Genomic DNA, 17,269 nt, shown 5'->3' on the forward strand with positions numbered 1-17,269 from the left:
CCATGAGGTTGCAGGACAGGACCCTGGAAATGTTTGTTGTAATCCGCATGCAATAAGGAGGGACAGAGGTGGAGGAGGATGAGAGCGATTATGTGTATGTGAGAGCGAGAGAGCGAGAGAGAGCACTTCAATAAACGTGCACATCCACAGAAGAGAATTTCCAAACCTGACAGACACAATCAACAGAAAAATGTTTTTGAAAATAGGGATACATAAATGAAACCTCAAAATCAGTGCAAAAATCTGACTTAAAATCCTGCACCTTGTGAGGTCGTGCTCCTACTACCCTGTGTTGTAGTGGCTGATATATCTCTCCAGGATTCCTTTATGCATACATGGCAATATCTTTTTATTCCCTCCATAAAGGAGGATTATAAAAGAGGAATGCTAGCAGCATCTTGAGTTTATCATTCACTTACAACGTGCTCTAAGTGCTTATTTAATCTTCAGATCAATTCTAAGACATAAGTATTATCATCTGTCCCATTCTATAGTTGCAGGTACCGGGGCACATGTGAGCTGAGTCATGGAGCTTGCCCCAGTGAGTCTGGAGGCAGGATCTGAACCGGGCAGAGCGGGTATTCCCAATCTCCACTCCCTCGCCTCTCAGGCAAACAGGAAAGTCTACAGACAGTTTGTTTCCCCAAGAGGACAATAGAACCCCCAGCTCCGTATCCCGAGAATCAAATAAACCATCACTGCCCAGGTCATAAAGGAGAGGCCAAGAGGTCCCTATAGTGTGTTGAGGACCAAGTTTCGGCATGAGTTTCGGTGGGGACAAACCATGTTCAAACCACAATATCCACTTGAAAAAAATTATTCCCAACGCCTATGGCCAAACATTGTGCTACAATGGGCATATGGGAGCGGGACATGTTTCTGTCCCACGGAGTCTCCCCGCAGTGGAGAGCACACTGAGGTGCCCCGAAGCTGCAATGTGTCCCAGCTGCTGTGAGAAGGGCACAGGGCACAGAAGACGGCTGCCTTGCCTGACAGCGTCTAGATGATTCACCTGGGAGGTGTGGGCAGGGTGAGTGCAAACAACAGAGTCATGGTATCATAAAAAAATACATATTTGATCTTTGTCCCTGGTTCCTCGGCACAGACCTTCTAACACTCCTGGGGTTTCCTAAGCGATGAGTGTGCTGCTTTTCATAGCAAACGCCTCCTGGCCATGCCTGAGTTGATGCTAATGAGGCGACTCTTGGGAGGCCCTTGGAAAACTTCAGGAAGGCACGGTGGTCAGAGCCACCAACAACACTGTTGGAGGGGTGGAGCTCTGAGACACATCCCTGGGCACCAGGGATGTGAGAGGGAGCCTGAGTCCCATCACCAGTGGCCAACGATGTAATCAACCGTGTACTCATCAGAAAACCTCAGTGAGAACCTGAACAGTGCAGTTCCGGGAGCTCCCTGGGTGGAGACTATGTCAGCACCCCAGGCGGTGGTGACCCCACCCCCCAGGGGACAGAAGCACCTGTACTTGGGACCTCTCCGGACCTGGTTTCATGCAAGGCTTCATTTTGCTCTTCCTGACTTCTCTCCTTTCTTATTTGACATTTTGCAAGAATGTTTGTTAAATTGTAATTGTCAGCACAATGTACAACGCTTTCCTGAGTCCTCTGAGTCGCCCTAGTGAATTATGGAATCGGAGGGAGTTATGGGAACCCGAATCTGTAGTCAAGTCAGACAGAAGTGTGAATCACCCGGAGACAGCCCGGGGCTGCGGCCGGTGTCTGAGGCGGGGGCAGGCTTTGGGAAGAGCCCCTTAAACTCTGTGGTCTGCACTAACTGAGTAACTATGTCAGGACTGAACCGAATTGCGGGATGAGTTGGTGGTGGAGAAGCAGACAATTGTGGGAAGCACAGAGGAGCGTGGCAACAGTGGGAAGCCGCTACCAGGGAGCAGGACAGGGGTACTGGAAACCAGGGAGAGCAGGAAGGGTGGCACCTACTGCAGGATCTTCAACTCCATCATAGCAGGACTTGACAAGCAGTCAAACCTTAACCCAGGCAAGTTTAGCGGCCTTGTGCTGTCGCACGAGGGAGACGGCACAGCAGAGAGAAGCTCCACCAGCCGATTGGATCCAGGGAGCTGAACGGCGGTGTTCTTGCCCTGGGGAGGCGTGGCTGTGCCCTGTCAGTCTCCAGCTGGTCGTCCTCAGCACACGGCACTTCAGTTTGCAACCGGCTCCGTGTTCTGCGCAGGCGCTGTTGCTCCTTTTGCACAAGATATGCACCGGAAAATGGCGGTGTCGCTCACTATCGCCTCCCAAGGAAGGTCAAGTATTAGTCGAAGTGGGCTCTTCTGGGCACGTGCCGCGGGGTCCGGGAGATCCCCAACATCCCTGAAGGAAGTCTTTTGTGGCTAGAGTTTAGGAGCCTCTTGCTCTCCTGTCTCATGAGCGGGGGTCAATCCCACGGAAGGTGTGGCCAGGTGTGGAGCTGGGGCTGGATGGAAAGACTTGTGTTAGATGCTGTGCAGCGTGGAAAGTAGGTGCTGACTCTGGAAAGCTCTAAGCCTGCCCGGTAGTGCCAATGGCTCAGCTGACCGTGGACTCAGAGTAGCACCCACCTGGGATGCTTTTGTCCAGCCAATCCTGACAACCTGGCCTTAGGAGCACAGCAGGAGAATAGGGATGGTCTAGGGTAAGGTTGGGGGAAGTGGGGCAAACATCGAAGCAGTGGGTGTGGGTGCTGGCCAGGTTGAGTGGAAGTGGTGAGGCACAGAGTCTAAGTCTGATGGGGAAGAGAGGAAGCCAGTAGGAAGGGATCAACAAACAAAAGGGAGGTTTACATAGAGTGGGACTACCAAATACCCCAGGAACCGCAAAGGCAGATCTAGAGGGAACAACTACATGGGTTTTCTGGAGGGAACAGATTGCATTCAGAGATGGGGTGATCAGTTTCAGAGTCGGTGCTGTTGGGCTAAGAATGAGGTTAGATCATTGCTTCGGGCAGGAACTGTGTCTTCCCAAAATTGGTGTGCTGAAGCCCTAACACCCAATGCGATAAAGTGAGCTTATAACTGTCTGGCCCTAATATGATAGGACTGTGGCTGTCGCCTTATTCAAGAAGAGTCAGTCTGAATCTCTCTCTCTCTCTCTCTTTCCTCTCTCTCCTTCTCTCTCTCCTCTCTCCTTCTCTCTCTCTCTCTCTCTCTCTCTCTCTCTCTCTCTCTCTTTCCCACCCCTCTCCTCCTCTGTCCCCGCCATGTGAGGACTCAGAAGGCAACCATTCCCGCTAGGACTTGACCATGAAGGCACTCTGATCTTGAACTTGCAGCCTCCTCCAGACCGGGAGAAAATAAATGTGTGTTGCTTAAGCCACTCAGTCTGTGACATTTTGTTATGGCAGCCTGAGGTGACAAGTGCAGCTCTGGGTACCAGCAAGTTGGTTGGGTGTTGCTGTGCTAAATGCATAAACATATGAAAGTGGTTTTGGAATTGGGTAACGGGTAGATGGAGATGAAAGTGGCGTGGGATTGGATGCTGCACACGGGGAGTGAGGGCGAGCTGGGGAGGTTTCAGATGGAAGTAAGGAGCACGTTGGCGACTGTAGGAAAGGCAAGGCTTGTCACACAGCTGCGAAGAACTGGGCCGAGTTGTAGTCTAGTGCTTTGTGGAGGTAGAGCCTGCAAGCAATGAGAGGGTATTTGGCAGAGGAGATCTTCCAAGCAGTGTGTCGCAGGAGAGGTTCGGTTTCTCCTTCCTGCACATAGTAAAATGTGGGAAAGAGACAGAGATGAACTGGAGAAGAAATTATTAAGCAAAAGGAACGGCAGAACTTGAAAATGTGAACAATTCTGAAGTATCTTCATATTCCCAAGGCCTTGGCCAGACAAATGTCCCAGCGGATCTCAAAGGAAGGGCACTGACTGAAGAGGATTATTCTAGAGCCTGATTTAATGGAGGGGCCAGCACTGTGACACAACAGTGTGGCATCCCATATAAGCTCCAGTTCGAGTCCTGGCTGCTCCACTTCCCATCCAACTCCCTGCTAATGTGCCTGAGCAGGCAGCAGAAAATGGCCCAAGTGCTTGGGCACCTGCCACCCTTAGGGACAGCCACATGGAGTTCCAGGCTCCTGGCTCCAGCCTGACTCAGCCGCTGTGGCTATTTGGGGGGTGAATCAGCAGGTGGAAGATCTCTCTCTTTCTCTCTGTCTCTCTCTTTCTCTCTGTCTCTACCTCTCTCTCTGTAACTCTGCGTTCCAAATAAATTTTTAAAATCCTTAAAGAAAAATCCAATGGGATTTGCCGAGCTAGGTTTAGGGCTGTCTTTGGTTCTGTCATCCTTTTCTTTTTTCCACTTTCTGCCTTTTGGAATAGGAAGGTTTATCCTACACCCATCCTAGCATTGTGTTCTGGAAGTGCGTAACTTGTTTGATTTCACAGGTTCACAGCTATAGAGGAATTTTGCCCCAAAACAAACTGTGGCTCAAGTCTCAGCTATGTTTGATCTAGATGAGACTTTGAACTTCAGACCCTAGTGTTAATGCTGGAATCAGTTAAGACTTAACTGATATTGGGATGTTGAGATAGAATGAATGTATTTTGCCTGAGTTAAGGACATGAATGGGGGCTGGTGCTGTGGCACAGTGAGATAACGCCCTGGCCTGAAGCGCCCTGGCCTGAAGCGCTGGCATCCTATATGGGCACTGGTTGAAGACCTGGCTGCTCCACTTCTGATCCAGCTCTCTGCTGTGGCCTGGGAAAGCAGTAGAAGATGGCCCAAATTGTTGGGCCCCTGCACCCACATGGGAGACCCAGAAGAAGCTACTGGCTCCTGGCTTCAGATCGGCGCAGCTCCAGCCATTGCAGCCAATTGGGCAGTGAACCAGCAGATGGAAGACCTCTCTCTCTGCCTCTCCTCTCCTCTCTCTGTGTAACTCTTTCAAATAAATAAATAAATCTAAAAAAATAAAAATATAAAAGGACATGAATAGAGAGTGAGTGGCAGGGGGTAGAGTCCCACAAGTGCTTATGTTAAAGTCCTAACCTCCAACATGACTGGATCTCAGTATAAGGTCTTTGGGAGGTAATTAGGTTACATGAGGGTGCAAGGTGTGGCTCTGATGGAACAGCATTTTCCCTTGTAACAGGTAGATGAGAGAGTCCTCTTCCCTCCCCCAGTATTTGAGGACACAGAGAGAAAGCAGCCACCTGCGACCACGGAGCAATCTCTCATCAGAACCCAACAGGATGGGACCCTGATCCAACCTCCAGGACTGGGAAGAAGGTCATTGGTTTCCAAGCCAACGCTCAGGGCTTTGTCACGGCGGCCCAAGGTGACTCATGCAGTCAGGGCTGTGGTGGTGGGGGAAAGTTCACTGGAGCTGAGGAAGTGAAGGAACTGAGAAGTCAGAACATCCTCTGGGCCAGTCACATAAATGCCAAAGCCACCAGAGTAATGGTCAGACGGGCCAACGATCTCCAGCCCCAAATGAGGGGCACCGACCCGAGAGGGTTGGATGACGGCACATCGGAGGGACCAGATGTGTTTCCATTGGGAAGAGCAATGCCCTCTGATGGAGGAAAGGAAGAGGCAGGCTCGAGGCCCCCAAGAGTCGGGTGCACAAGAGAACAGGAGGTGGACAACCTCAGAGGACCGGTGGCCTGAAGAAACCTCGCTATGCTAGCTCTGCCGTTCAAACATTTAGTTCTCTCCACCAGTACCTCCCATCTGAAGCCAAACTCTTAACACCTCTGGAGATCCTGCCTCACACAAGGAATGGGAAGAGAAGCTGCCTACAGACACTGTTAGGTGGGAAGTCAGGTCTGAGCTTATGTGTGTGTGACAAAGGCCTAAGGAGACATCTGTGTCCAGCATCCGCATCTCAAAGTCATCCCGATAACCTTCCAGGGGCAGCCCAGTACTGCACATCAAACGCCCTACCCCTTCTACCTGATAACCATCCTTCCTCTAACCGGGCAGGTGGCGCCAGCCAGGCTTCCCCCTGCCTGATAACTTCAGGGGGAAAACTCAGAAAGGAATTTTTCATATTTACATCCAAAAAGTCCTTTGTTCCAGGAGGAGAAGAAGCAGGAAGGCAAGACCCATCCCCTTAAAAACCCCAGGCCTTGGCTGGCGCCGCGGCTCACTAGGCTAATCCTCCGCCTAGCGGCGCCGGCACACCAGGTTCTAGTCCCGGTCGAGGCAACGGATTCTGTCCCGGTTGCCCCTCTTCCAGGCCAGCTCTCTGCTGTGGCCAGGGAGTGCAGTGGAGGATGGCCCAGGTGCTTGGGCCCTGCACCCCATGGGAGACCAGGAAAAGCACCTGGCTCCTGGCTCCTGCCATCGGATCAGCGTGGTGTGCTGGCCGCAGCACGCTGGCCGCGGCGGCCATTGGAGGGTGAACCAACGGCAAAGGAAGACCTTTCTCTCTGTCTCTCTCTCTCACTGTCCACTCTGCCTGTCAAAAAAAAAAAAAAAAAAAAAAAAACCAAAAACCAGGCCTGTACCTGATGGCGTGCTCAGCCCTCTGCCTCTCTGCCTCTCTGCTGAGCCGCCTGCCTGGCCTGCCCAGGTGTATTCCACTCAACCACGTAACCTCACTCTTCCCCAGTCTGAGCGACTGGGCACTCTCTCCCAGGTTCTGTCTGGAGAGGTGCCCATCCGTTCTTACGGATGTCCCTGCCCTAATAAACCTTGCTATTTGCTTTCTACCTACTCTCTGTCTCACGCCTGAATTCTTTCTTGCGCGAAGACAAGGACCCTGCGGTTCTCCGGGAACAAGGCGATGGTGTTTCTGCGTGTGAGGGATTCACAGAGGGCTCCAGCTGTGCCTTGGGGGGTGGGTGGTCTGTGCAGCAACAGAACAAATGAAAAGGACACAATGGTTGGCTGCCGACTGTGCCGCAGCCTAGGGAAGGCAGCGCAGCAAGTAGGAGGCATTCTGCTGCAGGAGTGAGCCCGCTCCTGTCACGGTGAGTCCTTTGAGAGAATTCCAAGGGGGGCCGTGAGCCTTCCAACCATAGTGAGGACCAGAGACCCCAGGAGTAGGCAACGCACTTAAGAATCAGGAGATTAAGAAATGAAACAGGCTGGCGCCGCGGCTCACTAGGCTAATCCTCCACCTTGCAGTGCTGGCACACCAGGTTCTAGTCCCGGTCGGGGCGCCGGATTCTGTCCCGGTTGCCCCTCTTCCAGGCCAGCTCTCTGCTGTGGCCAGGGAGTGCAGTGGAGGATGGCCCAGGTGCTTGGAGAAGTACCTAGCTCCTGGCTTTGGATTAGCGCAGTGCGCCGGCCACAGTGGCCATTGAGGGGGTGAACCAATGGAAAAAGAAGACCTTTCCCTCTGTCTCTCTCTCTCTCACTGTCCACTCTGCCTGTCAAAAAAAAAAGAAAGAAATGAAATGAAACAGCACCGAGACTACTTCTAACAAGAACTGGCCAGTCCTTCAAAGACACGGCGGTGAAACAAGACCGCACCTGCATGAGGAAACTAGTTTAAGGAAACAGCAGCTGAGTTCACCCACAAGGTTGAATGCATTCTCACCTGAGCCCTATCACACACAAAATCCCACATCATCCACAAAAGCAGAAGACTGGCAAACTGGGCTACATGTCAACATTGCTAAGGCTTTTTTCACTCGTGCAGTGACCTCAACAGCCAACAGTCTGGGAGAGACTTCCTCATGGCCCCAGGGGTCATTGCACAAACGCCTGAGAGTTCCAGAAAGAAGGCAGTAACAGGCAGCTCCTATGACTCAGCTCCGTTCCAGACACACCAAAGCAGGCGTGAGTAGCTGGCCTGGGTGCGGGCGCGAGGCAGGGGCTCTGCAGGGCGCGGGCTGCAGGGCCCAGGCAGGAAGGTACCCCGGGCTGACTCTTCTCTCTTCTGGCGACAGAGTTAAAATGCTAGACTAGCACCAAGGGAAAGGCCTTGATAAGTTACAAGTGGTGACCTGAAAGTGACGGCTTCAGAGATGGGGAGCGCCTACTGCTTGCTGGTGGTGGCTTTCCTGTGGGGGGTAGGGAGATGTGGGTGTTGGGCTTTTTTTTTTTTTTAGGCAAGAGACGTTGGGGAGATGTGACCTCATGACAAAGGCTTCTGACATCACCAGACACAGAAGGCTCCTCCCACCTCTTAATTCTTGCCGCTTCCCCGCCTCCACCCCGTGTTGAATAATAGTAACAGAAGGCAATTGTCTCCGACTAAGCTTCTGTGCTGGGCCCCCACCAAACCGGGTGAAATCAAAATGGAGGCATTCACTCAGCTCGAGTCCCCAACAGGAAGCTGTTTATCTAACCTTCCAACAAATCCAGTTGACAGAGATAACAGCCAAACTTCCCCCACAGCCGGTTTTCACTGTTATGATAATGAGTTCTCCCTACTTTAATCCTTCCATGAAGTAAGTAACCTGGAGTAACCTGCTGTTAAGCAATCAATTATGTTTCTAACATTCTGTCTCCTTGCTCCTGCCTGTAAGGAAAGTAACTTCGGGATGACCGATCCGCTGCTTGGACTTCTATTTTGTTCTTGCTTTCTTCTGCCCCTCCCTGTCTATAAAACCAGACTCTTCCTTTAGGCTCATCAGACCATTTATTCCAGGTTATGGGATGAGAGTTGCCTGATTCTAGAATCGTAAGCAGAAAGAACTTAAGGCTGTTAAACGAGGGGCTGGTGCTGTAGCGCAGCGGGTAAAGCCTCTGCCTGCAGCACCAGCGTCCCGTGGGAGCACGGGTTCACCTTCCTGCTAATGTGCCTGGGAAAGCAGTGGAAGATGGCCCAAGTATTTGGGCCTCTGCCACCCACATGGAAGACCTGGATGGAGTTCCTTGCCCTTGGCCTTGGCCAACTGTTGCGACCATTTGAGGGATGAACCAGCAGATGGAAGAGCTCTGTCCTCCTCTCTTCTCTCTCTCTAACTGTGCCTTTCAAATAAATAAATAGACCATTAAAAAAAAAAAAAGATGATTAAGGCATGCGCCATGGCTCACTAGGCTAATCCTCCGACTTGCAGCTCTGGCACACTGGGTTCTAGTCCCGGTTGGGGCACCAGATTCTGTCCCGGTTGCCTCTCTTCCAGGCCAGCTCTCTGCTGTGGCCCGGGAGTGCAGTGGAGGATGGCCCAAGTGCTTGGGCCCTGCACCCCATGGGAGACCAGGAGAAGTACCTGGCTCCTGCCCTCGGATCAGCGCGGTGCACCAGCCGTAGCGCGGCAGCCATTGGAGGCTGAACCAATGGCAAAGGAAGACCTTTCTCTCTGTCTCTAACTGTCCACTCTGCCTGTAAAAAAAAAAAAAAAAAAAAAGAATTCATAAAAAAAGATGATTAAACTAAATTGTTGTGATCCTTGTCCTATGATATTTATTTATTGGTACTTGTTTAGTATATGTAAAACCATGTGGGAGTTTGTGCTTATAAAGAGAATAAAATAGTTCCATGGCTGTTTTAACTGCTACTAAGACCATTTTTACAGATCTCGAAGGGGGAAAACAATCTATTTGATGAGATATTGTGTGGTGCGGGTAACTCAGGATGGCAGAACCACACACCTCCCCCCAAAAATTACCTCTGGCTGCTACGTGTTGATTCTGGAGGTAACTTCCCGTCTCTCACATCTAGAGGTGGAAAGGGTGGAACTAATCCAAAAGCTCTTACTCCACCAGCTCCCCCTGCGGAGAGTGTTAAGGTGGCCCTGATTACTGGCAGTAAGAGGAAGGGAGGTCCACCTCCAAAGGCATCGCAGGGTAAGGACGTCCACCGTCCACAGTGGAAAACTCCCAGAGTCCTGGGGAGGGGATTCTGCTAGACTCCTTGACCTCAGGGCAGGCGTGCTCTGCTTGGGGGTTATGAATGCTGAAATGATATCCCAGGAATGCCGATCTGCGGGAGAGGGCCCACTCCTCCCACTAGGTTTTCAAAGGAGCCAAGACCTCTTGAAAGATTAGGAATTCCTGAAGTGGAGACATTGTTTACATCGGGGTTTCAGATGTCATTAAGAAACAAAGTCGCACTTCGCTGCAAAGGTTTCAGCATCCATGTTCTTCAGCGGTGCTGAGAATTTATAAGTGAATTTGTATTAGAACGGAAAGAGACCAGCAATTCATTTTCAGGTATTGAAGCGCTCCAGAATCAGAAACCAGATAAACACGTTTGGTGTGCGCAACAGCCTTCCTAGTGTCTAAAAAATGTGAATTCTCATTCACTCATAAAACATTCATTGCACTATGCCAGGTGTCAGGTACTATGATTGGATAACCTCCGTGAAGGTTAACAGGACTAACACCAGCAGCTAATGATAATGCTGCCTACATGAGAGTTCAAACCCATCTTGAACGTCTCACGGAGACTCAGAGGAAACCCGTCTTAATCCATTGGGGTTATTTGCTTCTAGAGAGATGACGTGGGAGAGGGACCGAGTGGATCTAGCATTTGTGTGTGATCACACGGAGCCCCACCCAAACTGCGCAGCTCGGGAAGTGGCACAGAAAACTTTTTTTTTTTTTTTTGACAGGCAGAGTGGACAGTGAGAGAGATGAGAGAGAGACAGAGACAGAGCAAGTCTTCCTTTACTGTTGGTTCACCCTCCAATGGCTGCCATGGCCGGCGCGCTGTGGCCGGCACACCGTGCTGATCCAAAGCCAGGAGCCAGGTACTTATCCTGGTCTCCCATGGGGTGCAGGGCCCAAGCACCTGGGCCATCCTCCACTGCCCTCCCGGGCCACAGCAGAGAGCTGGCCTGGAAGAGGGGCAACCGGGACAGAATCCGGCGCCCCGACCGGGACTAGAACCTGGAGTACCAGTGCCATAGTCTAGTGAGCCACGGCACCGACCAGCCTCTAATGAAGTCTTGGGTTTAGCTCCGAGGGTTCCATTTCCCCCAGGCCTCAGTTTCCTCTCCCTGAAAATGAGGGCCTCGCACTAGGTGCACGGAGGCTCCGTTTAGCTTCTTTCCTTTCTTTCACTGAAAAAAAACACACATGTGGGAGAAAAGGAGCCATTATTAATTTCTTGCTGTCTTGGAAGGGAGCCAGGCAGGCTGCACCAATGCAAGGGGAGTGAGCTCAACAGTGGCCTCCCCAGGCCTCCCTACCCTTCTGCTTGGCCACCACTGGCCCCAGGCACAAGGACAAGTGGCTACTTGCAAAGCTACTTAAAGGCCTTCCTTAGGGTGAGTTCACACTTGAGTTTAATGCAAAACAACCTCTCTTAGCAACAGAAAACTTCAAAAGGAGAGACTGAATTCCAGGGCAGGCACCACCAGAATACGGGAGGACCAGGGGACTCAGAGAGCAGAGGGGGCCCTGCCGGTGCCCCTAAGTGGCTGGTTTGCAGGCTCCTGGCAGCCCATGAAAAGGCGTGTTTGTGCAGGATCTTGCCAAATCTGGACCAACAGCATTGCACACCCTGAGAACTAATTAGGTAGGAACCTCAACCCCACACTCGTCACGTGTTTGCTCCTTTGAAGTGGGGAGAGGAAGAAAAAGTAGAGGAGAGAAAGCCCCAGAGGAACAGGACACTGCTTGGACTCGCTTCCTAAGGCTTTTATCTTAGCACCCCGAGAAAGCCTGGCCTGGCGGAGTCAGAGCCCTCCAGAGGCGACACGAGGCAGGGGGTGATGTAAATTCTGCCCCAACTCCTCTTAGGGTTGGAGCGTTGTCAGTCTCCTTCTATGGCCGAGAGAAGGGTAAACTCTCAGTCAGTGTCGAGAGGGCAGTGGCGCTGAGTGTCTGGAGGGCAGCAAGCTGTGTCAAGGTCACAGGCCTGGTCTCTCGCTGGCTGGCCGGCAGGGTGAGGTTCCCAGCCCCCTGGGTGCTCTCTGTGTCCCAGAGGAGACTAAGGGGGTTTGAGTCTCCAGATGGCATTCCTCTGCTTAGTCTCCACAGCTGGTTCTGACTTTTAGTTGTGTGTCTTCCGGCCAATAGCACACACACGTTCTCGCCTTGAGAATACTCGAAAGCACATACTCTGAACTCCACGTGCAACCACAGGGAAGGGGGGCAGAGAGACACCTTTTTCATCCGTTTCTTGCCCTCTGTTGAGCAGGAGAGAAATGCGTGTGTCCAAGTTCAAGGTCTGCATGTTCAAAACATCTGTATCCAGGCAATGTTGTGGCACAGCAGGCTGCACCTCCACTGGAGGCGCCGGTTCCAGTCCCAGCTGCTCCACTTATGATCAAGCTCCCTGCTAAGGCCTGGGAAAGCAGTGGAAGATGGCCCAAGTCTTCCCGAAGAAGTTCCTGGCTCCTGGCTTTGGATTGGTTCAGCTCTGGCCACTGTGACCATTTGGGGAGTGAACCAGTGGATGAAAGATCTCTCTGTGTGTTTCTCCCTCTCTCTGTCTGTAACTCTACCTCTCAAATAAATAAATAAAATATTTTTTAAAAATCTGTCTATATGCAAAAGTCTTATCGGATGTGAGGCATGAAGGTCATCTCAGAACGAGCCAGGTGGGAAAAAGCAGAAAGCAGAGCACCCGACCAGAGTGTGTGTTGTGCTGTGTGTGATTCTCTCTGCTAGAAGCTCCCCCCAGGATCTCCAGGCACCAGGTCCAGGCGGTGGATCCCTAAGTGGCCTCGAAGTTGATGAGAGACAAATGGGAGGTGAGAGACGGAAGCCAACAACTGGAGCCTCTGGGGAGTTCTCTTTCCAATGGGGAGATTCTCGGGGAGTCTCCCACAGTGAGGACGCACTTGGCGGCCTGGGCAGGAGGAAGGCCCGTGTGAAGCCACACCAAAAGGCAGGCAGGCGACTCTCTAAGAAGAACCGCATTGGCAAGGGTTAATTGGTAAGGGTTAATGCTCAAAACAACCCCATGCCTAGGTCAGTGAGTCCCAGAGAGCTTATGGGCTCAGAGACGTCACCAAGGAGGGCACGGGGTGACAAGAGTGGTCTGGGGAGCTGGGAGTGGATGTGGCCTGGAGGGAAGCAATTCAGGATTCCCCCAAGGTCATGGTGTGAGGGCAGAGGAGTCAGTACCAGGGGCCAGAGCGTGGGTGAAGAAAGTCCCCAGCTGCCACTGTGCTAAGAGGTGGGAGAGAAAGCTGTGGCAACAGACCCTTGCCTGACCCCATCACAAAGACCAGGGTGGGGGGTGCCCTGCTTGGCAGAGCTCCCATCAGCCAGGGAGGGTGGCTGAGCCGTCTGAACGCTGGCGGGAGGCAGATCTGAGTTTCCACTTGGGCTTCCGGTTCTGATACCTGCGACCTAGCGTACATTACTGAATGCTTTTCATGCTTGGTGTCCTTGTCTCCAAACCAGCGTGCTGGCGCTTCCTTCCTAGGTGCCGGAGGTGAGGCCATCTGTGGGGAGGCTGCTCAGAGAACAGTGGCCATGCCCAGTAAGAGGAGCGGGGCCGGGGCAGGCTTCGCGCTCTGTCAGAGATCCAGAGTGGTGTGTTCACGGAAGGCGGGCATCTGGAGAGACAGGAACAAGGAATGGGGCGGCTAGCTCTTTGTGGGGGCTCTGGGGGGTGGGCGAGGCGCTGCCCAAGGGCGGCCAGTCCTCCACTCCGGCTGCGGCAAATGTTGGCTACCAGGAAGTCTGACCACAGGCAGGGAACTCCTGCCCCGGGTCCTTCTGACCCCACTGCAGAATTATTTAACAGAGCTAATGGAATGAAAGGTCTGCTGGGGATTCCCGCCTCGTTTTTCCGTTTGATGGATACTGGATGACGGGGAATCAGACAAGGTCACGTACAGACAGCCTGTGTCCGTGGTTGGGGGCCAGACGGCCACTTCGGCTGTGCCTCACTCATACTGAATATTTAGTGTACGGGTCGGACAACCCTAAATGAAAATCCAAACACAGAAATGCTCCAAAATGTGAAAACTCTCGACCTCCAGCATGGTGTCACAAGTAAAAAAAAAAAGTTCTGGCCGGCCCCGCGGCTCACTAGGCTAATCCTCCGCCTAGCGGCGCCGGCACACCGGGTTCTAGTCCCGGTAGGGGCGCCGGATTCTGTCCTGGTTGCCCCTCTTCCAGGCTAGCTCTTTGCTGTGGCCAGGGAGTGCAGTGGAGGATGGCCCAGGTGCTTGGGCCCTGCACCCCATGGGAGACCAGGAAAAGCACCTGGCTCCTGGCTCCTGCCATCTGATCAGCGCGGTGCGCCGGCCGCGGCGGCCATTGGAGGGTGAACCAATGGCAAAAGGAAGACCTTTCTCTCTGTCTCTCTCTCTCACTGTCCACTCTGCCTGTCAATAATAATAATAATAATAATAAATATATAAATAAAAATAAATAAATAAAGTTCTACAAATGAAACCTGGCTTCACACAGTTAAAAAAAGCTATAAAATTACCTTCAGGCTATGTGTGTAAGGTGCACGAGAAACATACAGGAATTTCATGCTTAGACCTGGGTCCCATTCCCAAGATATCTCATCATATATGTGCAAACACCCCAGATAAAAATGTACGTATCTGCAGCACACACACTTTGGGGAAGGGGTGTGTACCTTATAGCCGTTCACAGTTGCAGTCCCTCTTTGTTCTCATCATCTTAGGTCCCTCAGCTAAACGCGTGTGATGGGCAGTAAAGCAGGTGATGGGTATTCCCACTTCACAGATGAAGAAAGCAAGCCTTGAAAAAAGTGTTGTGACTTACTCAAGACCACCCAATCAGAAGATGGTGCAGCCTGGGCAAAAATTCGGGAGGTCTGATTTTGCATGTCCTATTTCCCCCGGTCATCCTGCGAAGTCTCTCTTGGGGCTTTCACAATCTTCATTGACTTTAGCTTCAGTCCCTAGAACCCCACCCTGAATTGGGATTTCCTGAGTAAGGAGGAGACAGCGGTGACACCTCAAATGATTGGGTCCCTGCTACTCACGGGGTTGACCTGGATTGAATTCCCAGCTCCCAACTTCAGTCTCAGCTGGCTGTCTTTGCAGGCACTTGGAGAGTAAACCAGTGGATGAGGGCTCTCTGTCTCTACCTCTCAAATTAAATAAATAAATATATGGAAATTGGGGCCAGCACTGTGGCATACGGGTACAGCTGCTGACTGAAGTGCTGGCATCCCATATGGGCACTGGTTCTAGTCCCAGCTGCTCCACTTCAGATCCAGCTCCCTGCTAATGTGCCTGGGAAAGCAGCAGAAGATGGCCCAAGGGCTTGGGCCCCTGCAACCACATGGGAGACCTGGAAGAAGCTTCGGATCGGCTCAGCTCTTGCCGTTGTGGCCATTTGGGGAGTGAACCAGAAGATGGAAGACCTCTCTCTGCCTCTGTAACTCTGCCTTTCAAATAAATATAAAAAAAGTATGGAAATTTTACCTTAAAAATATATAAAAAAAAACCTTAAAGATGTGACATTCCCCTAGGGTTTTCTTAACTTCCTTTTAAAACTCATTCTGTTGACTGAGAATTGTGCCATCCATTTAAAGTGCCATGTACCATCTAGCTCGAGGATCCATTCTCATTCTGCTGCTCCCTGGACTTGAAAGATACTGTTCCTGCTTCTCCCCTGGCAAAACCTGATCTCATCCTCCCTCGGCTCATTCATTCAGCAAATGCTTACTGAGAGCCTGGGCCTGTGACAGGCAGTGGGACTGCAGAGACTTCAATCAGGAGCCCTGTCCATTAGGGACCTATGCTAGAAGATAGAGGTTTGCTTGAATGCCCTTAGATTATATTCCCAGCCTTTTCTGCCTGACAAAAAGACTGTGAAAAACCATTGACCTGGAGGCTCCAGCCCACTGTGTTACATCGTCTCCGAGCGAGCTGGTTATTCCATACAGCTGTATTTTACAGACCCCCTGCAGGTGCACTGTTAAAGAATTGGACTCGGTTAAGGACCTGAACACAGCATGAGAAAATGCTCTAAGAAGGGAGAACTTGGTGGAAGTGCATCTGTCTCTAGGTCCCTGCAGAACTGTGATGGAAATGGAAACATAAATGATCAAGGGAGTTTACAGAACGCCAAAGTCACGTCCCCGAGACGGGTGTGAGGCCCCCTCCACCATGCTGGTTTCCTAGACCAGCTCTGGGGTCGCAGCCAACAGTTTTGCTTCTGTGGGTATCTTCTTTTTTTTTTTTTTTTTTTTAAGATTTACTTAACTGACAGGCAGAGAGAGAGAGAAAATGAAAGAGAGAGAGAGAGAGAGAGAGAGAGAGAGAGAGAGAGAGAATCTTCCATCTGCAGGTTTAGTCCCCAAATGGCAGCAACAGCCAGGACTGGGCCAGGCCAAAGCTGGGAGCTTCCTCCGGGTCTCCCCCATGGGTGCCGGGTCCCAAGCACTTGGGCCATCTTCTGCTGCTTTCCCAGGCACATTAGCAGGAAGCTGGATTGGAAACAGAGCAGAGACTCAAATCTTTGCTCTGAAATGGGATGCCAGAATTGCAAGTAGCAGCTTAGCCCACTGCACCATAATACCAACCCCCCGTTGGTACCTTTAAACCTTTGGAATATTTTTCAAAATCAGTTACTGAAACAAAATTGCATTAAGATCTATTTTTCAATTATTTATATTTTCCTGCTCCCCACCTCCCAGCTTTGAGTTCCAAGCCAGGGAATCTTTTCTTGACTAACAAATATCATCACAGAACCTCTACAGAGGGAAATTGCTGGTTTAGGGCTTGACAAGAAATATTAATGTTTGAAACAGTGTTAAATCACCTTTTCAAAAAGCGAGCTTCGAATTACAGAATCGCTTTAGGCTTGTGGAAAATGCTACAAAGATGGTGCAGAAAGTTGTCATATACCTTACACCTGGGTTCCTTGTTCTTTACATCTGATGCACATATGGTCCATTTGTCACAATTCATGAGCCAATATGGATACGGGATATTGATGGGAGCTTATAACTGGCATAGTCTTTAGTGTTCACCTGCTGTCCATCTCCTGCTCCCAGCCTGCACCTGGACCCCTGTGCAGCTGGCCCTGCCGTCCCATCCGACTTCTCTTGGCTGAGACCGCCTTGTCTTGAGCCACCTGCACGGGTCCCAGGATTGCTCACGTGTTTTGCCAAAGGTCCCCGAGATGGGATTTGGCTGATACCTTCCTCACGGTTCAGCTGGGGTTATGGGCTCCAGGAGGAAGGTCTCTGGCATAGAGCACTGTGGCCATCAAGTCGCTGCAGGTGCATATACCACCCACACGGCGTCTCGCTGTGCTGCTGACCCTGACCGCCTGGCCGAGGGGCTGTTCTCCAGGGGTCTCTGCTGCAAGCTTGCTCTGCCGTCTCACTCCTTCCCCACATTCGGCTCTTTTAAGGAAGTAGCAAGAGGGGCTCCCCTCCTCCGGGGCAAAGTACCAACGTGAATCATTTCAAATTCTTATGCATGGAAGAAGACTGTCTCTTCTTCCCTTTCATTATTTAT

This window comes from Oryctolagus cuniculus, chromosome 5 (assembly GCF_051225735.1).
Source record: "Oryctolagus cuniculus isolate XC-2025 breed Fujian yellow rabbit chromosome 5, ASM5122573v1, whole genome shotgun sequence".
NCBI lineage: Eukaryota > Metazoa > Chordata > Mammalia > Lagomorpha > Leporidae > Oryctolagus > Oryctolagus cuniculus.